Source organism: Mus pahari, unplaced genomic scaffold (genome assembly GCF_900095145.1).
Source record: "Mus pahari unplaced genomic scaffold, PAHARI_EIJ_v1.1 scaffold_12767_1, whole genome shotgun sequence".
In the NCBI taxonomy this organism is placed as follows: domain Eukaryota; kingdom Metazoa; phylum Chordata; class Mammalia; order Rodentia; family Muridae; genus Mus; species Mus pahari.
Window position 1 is genome coordinate 10,018 of NW_018392179.1, and position 6,973 is coordinate 16,990.

Sequence of the window (6,973 nt, forward strand, 5' to 3'; positions counted from 1 at the left end):
CTCTCTCTCTCTCTCTCTCTCTCTCTCTCTCTCATTCTATGCCTTCTTGTGGTAGAATAAATTGTGAGCAGTCTCAGCCATTCAGTCTCTCTGCTATCATGGACTCTAACCCTCTGAAACCATAATCCAAACTAACCACTTTTTCATAAGTTGCTTTGATTTTGATTATGTTGTATTAACAGAGCCATGGATCAGTAACAGATATATTCACAAAATTTCTGTTTCTGATGACGTGGCGTTGTGTGTTGCTAATTTCATCCAACTATGTGTTCTTTTCCTCTCCTGCTGCCAATCATCCTTGGGATCATTAGCCAACTTTTCTCCACACATTTCACTCAGCTACTCCCATTTGACAAAAGGAAAACATGATTTCATGTATCTTGCAAGCCTAGGGCCACAAATGAGAGACATTGTATGTCTGTCATCTGGAGACTTGGTCATCCACTGGGTGTGATTGTCTCCAGGCATAAGCATCTTTCTGCAGACCATACAACTTCATTCTTCTTGTGAAGGGCAATAGTTTGTGCACATGGGGTCCCCATACCCTCTTCAGCCTCTCACCAGTGTCAAGTATGCTTTCATTGGTTATATCACTTAGTGTGTAGAAATAGGGGTGCAGGTGACGTCATTGCTTAAGTATTTCTGGGGTCGTGTTGATTCTCTGGGCTCTAAGAACATTGGGTATGCAAATGGTAGTCAGCCATCCCTGGAAGTTAACACCCAGAGAGGTAATAGCTCCAAACCAAACCAGGTAAGTACATAGATAGATATCAGATGCAGCATTATTTGAGTCATAACATTAAAAACTGTAAATGTTCATAGAGACCTGCTACAGTCTCATGCTAGGCATATAGTTAAAACTAGAAAGGCACAAGTAAAAGGGCTACAGTGTTCTGAGGGGAGTCCCAGAGAGTATCCTGTAGTGCTAAGGTACTGTGTTCTCCAGCTGTTCCTCATAGACAGAGGTCAAGGAGTCAGGAGTGCTGGGCTCCGAGGTGCTCTGGATCCCATAAGAGTAGGTCATGGGGTAGATTTCCAAGAAGTCACTGATCCAAATTGGAAGTGGTTGTTCCTGATAGTCACCTCTGTGAGATGCTGAACGGGCCAAGGACCTGATAGAAAGGAAGAGGCCAGGGACAATGGTCTTCCAAAAAGCTGGGGAGCAGAGGAGGCTGGGCCTCTAGCACCAGAGGTACAGAATCGCAGGCCTGATTCACATGAACCGACCAGAAAGTAGACTCCATCCCTTGAGCAGCACTTAACCACAGGACAGCAGCGCCTGTACCCGTGCAGTCAGAGGAGTCTTCTGCAGGAGTCATGAATGCTGGGTAATTATAGTTTTCGAGGGGAGCGGGGTCAGGTGAATAGGGAAATCCCCCACCAAATAAATCGCTATACCAAAGAAATCTCTACATCAAGAAGTCGCTACACGACATAAGAAGTCGCTACACGACATAAGAAATAGCTACACCAAGAAGTTGCTACACCACATTATGAAATCGCTACACCAAAGAAATCGCTTTACCACAGAAATCGCTACAACAAGAAGTCGCTACATGACTTAAGAAATCGCTACATCAAGAAGTCGCTCCACCACATTAAGAAATCGCTACACCAAAGAAATAGCTACATCAAGAAGTTGCTCCACCACATTAAGAAACCGCTACACCAAAGAAATAGCTTTACCACAGACCTCCTTCGTTTTGACTGCTGGACAAGTGCACGAAAGGACCTTAGCTAATGGGAAAGCATTTCGAGATGGAAAACCAAGACAGAACAAAACTTGTACCCTTGTCCCTGCTGACCCTGATTTGTGTTCAAACCGAATTCGTCATAATCCTGGGGTCCTCTGCTCGTGTCTTCGAACAGTTCTGTGTCAGAAAACGTAACCTTACCAGTGGCCGACGGCACGAAATCCTCAATTGAACCTGGACGATTTTTCAGCTTTTAGAAACATCCTGAGGCCAATAGCCATGGAAAACAAAGTGAAACTCAGGCAACCACAGACATCTCCCGTCCTAACCGGCTTCGCCGCGCCCCCTGGTGGAACGAAGCCGTCAGTGCCTGCAGCCCTCAAGCAGAATTGGCAGTCTGCAAGTGGACCCTTTTCCCTTCTGGCTAGGAATCCTTCCTTATCTCTTACTCCCGGAGAGCCACCCCTACCAGTGTGGAAAACCGGACGGGCGCTCTGAACACAGATTTGTCCAGGATGGCAAGGCTGGGCTCAAACCGAACGGTGGCTGTCTTTGGCAGCTTGCCCACCAGACAAGTGCAAAAAGGAGGAAAATCGGGAGGCCTCCTTAGAAAACAAGGGTTTGCTCTGGACCACGCCCTCCCTGAATCCTGAAAGCTTAAAGCCACACCTGCCTTCCCAGTGCAGGTGGAATTGCGGTTGCTCCCTCCCTGGCCTTTCCACGAATCCTAAAATTAGGCCATCCCAGCTGTGTCAGTGCCTTGGAAAATTGGCGGACACTCCCCAGAATCCCCTTAAAATCACCTATTAAACAATTAAAAAGGACACGGACCATCGAAGGCAAATCTCTGTGTGTGTTTATTGCGGAAGCAAGGGGGCTGCACTGAACATAGCTGGCTGTGGAGGATGGAGAGCTTTAGGCACAGATCCTCTTTGACACAGACCTTGCTCTAAAACACTGGAAGGGCGCCTGCTGCTCTCTAAGGCTCCCTGCTGCCAAAGGCCAGCAAGCAGCCAAAGGCCAGCAGGCAGCAGCCACAGAGCAGGAGGCTTAGCAGGCAAGGAACATGCTGTAGGATTCCTGACAAAGTCCAGAGTCTAATTCTCCAGTCTCTCCTGGCTGGTTACTGAATCTCTCAGAAGCTACTGGTCTCAGTGCCCTTTGTGTCCTCGCCACGCTGGGGCGCTCTGGAAACTGACCCGGGTTGCATCTCCACTGTGAATGATTCTTCTGCAGTGTCCTCCCGAGTTCTCGGAGTGGCTGTTTTCTCCCACTGTTCCTGGTAGACAGTGGTCACAGAGTCAGGAGTGCTGGGCTCCGAGGTGCTCTGGATCCCATAAGAGTAGGTCATGGGGTAGATTTCCGCGAAGTCACCGATCCAAACTGGAAGCGGTTGTTCCTGGTAGTCACCTCTGTGAGATGGGAACGCGCCAAGGACCGGATAGAAAGGAAGAGGCCAGGGACAATGGTCTTCCAAAAAGCTGGGGAGCAGAGGAGGCTGCGCCTCTCCCACAGGAGGGACAGAATCGCAGGCCTGATTCACATGAACCGACCAGAAAGTAGACTCCATCCCTTGAGCAGCACTTAACCACAGGACAGCAGCGCCTGTACCCGTGCAGTCAGAGGAGTCTTCTGCAGGAGTCATGAATGCTGGGTAATTATAGTTTTCGAGGGGAGCGGGGTCAGGTGAATAGGGAAATCCCCCACCAAATAAATCGCTACACCAAAAAATCGCAATACCAACCAAATCGCTACATCAAGAAATCCCTGTACCTAAGAAATCGCTACACCAACGAAATAGCTATACCAAAGAAATCTCTACATCAAGAAGTCGCTACACCACATAAGAAATCGCTACACTAAAGAAATCTCTACATCAAGAAGTCGCTACACCACATTAAGAAATCGCTAAACCAAGGAAATCCCTATACCAAAGAAATTGCTACACCAAGCAGAGGAGGCTGGGCCTCTTGCACCGGAAGGACAGAATAACAGGCCTGTTTCACTTGCTCCGACCAGAATGTAGACCAGTGCAGGCAGAGGAGTCTTCAGCAGGAGTCAAGAATGATGAGAATTTATAGTTTTGAGGGCGGCGGGGTCTGGTGAATTGGGAAATCCCCCAGCAAATAAATCGCTACACCAAAAAAATCGCTATACTAAACAAATCGCTACATCAAGAAATCGCTACACCAAAGAAATCGCTTTACCACAGAAATCGCTACATAGAGAAGTCGCTACACTACATAAGAAATCGCTCCAGCAAAGAAAGCCCTACATCAAGGAGTCTCTACACCAAAGAAATCCCTATACCAAAGAAATCTCTACATCAAGAAGTTGCTACACGACATTAAGAAATGGCTACACCAAAGAAATCGCTTTACCACAGAAATCGCTACATCAAGAAGTCGCCATAAGACATAAGAAATCGCTACACCAAAGAAATCGCTTCTTCAAGAAGTCGCTACACCACCCTAAGAAATCGCTACACCTAGGAAATAGCTTTACCATAGAAATCGCTATGTCAAGAAGTCGCTGCAGCACATTAAGAAACCGCTACACCAAAGAAATAGCTTCATCACAGAAATCGCTACAATGAGAAGTCGCTACACTACATAAGAAATCGCTCCACCAAAAAAAGCCCTACAACAAGAAGTCGCTCCACCACATTAAGAAATGGCTACACCAAAGAAATCGCTTTACCACAGAAATCGCTCCACCAAAGAAATCGCTTCTTAAAGAAGTCGCTACACCACGTTAAGTAATCGCTACACCAAGGAATTCGCTTTACCACAGAAATCGCTACTTCAAGAAGTCGCTCCAGCACATTAAGAAACAGCTACACCAAAGAAATAGCTTTACCACAAATATCGCTACATCAAGAAGTCGCTACACGACATAAGAAATCGCTACACCAAAGAAATCACTACATCAAGAAGTCGCTCCACCACATTAAGAAATCGCTACACCAAAGAAATTGCTACACCAAAGAAATCGCTTTACCACAGAAATCGCTACATCAAGAAGTCGCTACACGACTTAAGAAATCGCTATACCAAAGAAAACTCTACATCAAGAAGTCGTTACACGACATAAGAAATCGCTACACCAAAGAAATCGCTTTACCACAGAAATCGCTATATGAAGAGGTCGGTACACCACATTAAGAAATTGCTACACCAAGGAAATCCCTATACCAAAGAAATCTCTACATCAAGCAGAGGAGGCTGGGCCTCTAGCACAGGAGGGACAGAATCCCAGGCCTGTTTCACTTGCTCAGACCGGAAAGTAGACTCCATCCCTTGAGCAGCACTTACCACAGGACAGCAGCGGGTGTACCAGTGAAGGCAGAGGAGTCTTCTGCGGGAGTCAAGAATGCTGGGTATTTATAGTTTTTGAGGGGGGCAGGGTCGGCTGAATAGGGAAATCCCCCACCAAATTAATCGCCACACCAAGAAATCGCTATAGTAAATAAATCGCTACATCAAGAAATCGCAACATAAAGAAATCCCTACACCAATGAAATTCCTACCCCAACCAAAATCGCTAGAGCAAAGAAATAGCTACATCAAGAAATCTCTATACCAAANAATTCGCTACATCACAGAAATCGCCCCACCAAGAAAAAAAATCGCTTTACTAAAGAAATTGCTAAATTACGAAATCACTATACCAAAGAAGTCGCTAAGTCACAGAAATCGTTTCATTCAAGAAATCACTGGGGGGCGGGGATGGAAATCGGTAAACCAAAGAAATCGCTCCACCAAAGAAACCCATACACTACAGAAATCTCTACGCCAAAGAAATAGGTAAACGAAAATGGGTAAAGGAAAGAAACGGGTAAACGAAACAAATCGCTATGCCAAAGAAATAGGTAAAGAAAAGATATTGGAGGAATTTTCGAAGCCTGCCTGTCACCTGTCAGCGACAAAGGAAAGCACCAAGGAACAAAACAAAATCCAATACGGTTTGTAATCACCATTGGATTTCGTCCATAGTCCACTGAGTGCTGAACAGAACTTGGCTCTTTTGACATGTGCTAGGCTGAAAACTGCAACATTACCTATGGCCTTCTGCAGTAAATCGCGTATGGAAAGGAATCTGAGAATTGGTTTTTCAGAGTTTAGAAGCACTGGGAGGTCAATGGCTGAGGAAACAAACCGAAACCCTGGGATCTCATCTTGTGACCACCTCACTCGCTATGGGAACAGTGGGTTTTCCCAGAATCCCACTGGAGCCTGTCTGGCAGAGACTGTTCCCNGTCCAGCTCAGACTCCCTCATTGGCTCCTGCTCTGGCTGTGCCCTCCCACCAGAGTGTAGGAGCAGGCAGAACTAGGGGGTGGGGGTGGCGGGGCTAACAAAAGCCTTTCCCAGCTTTGCAATGCTTGGCTAAACCCCAAGTGTTCTAGGAGAAGCCTCCCAGCCGATTTCCTTGGCCTCTTGCCTCTGGGACAAATGCAGGCTGAGATGGTAGAAGCCTAGAGAAGGCAAAAAGAACTGGGGGTGGGGGGGCGCGGGGACGGGGAGGGACATGGGCAGGCCACCGGGGTGACGCCCAAGGCAGTGCCCAAAGAAAGGAATGCGGCGCGGGCTGAGGAGATCTGGTGAAAAAACTTCCTGTTTTTAACAGGGTTGAGGTCCGATGCTTTAGAAAACATTGCCTGGCTTAAAACGTGTCTTTGCCGTGGGCATTCAGCACGAAATCCGCAAACGGAAAAATAAAATCGGACCAATTATCAAAGGTGAGAGGGTTCGAAAGCAAACCGAAAGTGCAGCGTCCGGACCACACCTCAGGGGCACTGGCTCCCGGCACAGGGCACAGGNGGTTTTCCGTGGCTTAGACTGACTCAGTACTCCCGCCGAATCCCACCGCAATGGGCCCTGAGGAGCCCGATTTCGACCGAAAAAACAAAGTGCCAAGGAATAAAATCNGGACCGCTATTATTGAAATCACCGTTCGGTTTCAGTCCCGTCCGGCTGGAAGCTGAGCGGAACTTGATTCGCCGGACAAGTCGCCGCCCTAGAGAACTGGGCTCGGCAGACGCCAGTGAGGGTGCACTGNTGATCTGGAATCCCCTAAAGGCCTAGAGCTGAGGCCTGACTCCCAGCGGTGGACAAGAGGGAGACCNGAAGCTGGGAGGCGACCTGGAGCTCGGAGGCGAAGCAGCTGATCTGCCTCTGAATGGGGCTCCTTCTGACTCGGACATTTTCATTGGCCTTCGCTCCCGCTGTGCCCGCCCACCAGCTCTGACAAGCGGGCCCGCCAACAAACCAAGAACTT

The 6,973-nt window shown here is 47.8% G+C and overlaps 1 pseudogene; it reads right to left on the reverse strand.

Annotated features, from left to right (window-relative positions):
- Positions 1-2,744: 2,744 nt before the first annotated feature.
- LOC110314865 lies at positions 2,745-3,264 on the reverse strand (annotated as a pseudogene).
- Positions 3,265-6,973: the final 3,709 nt, after the last annotated feature.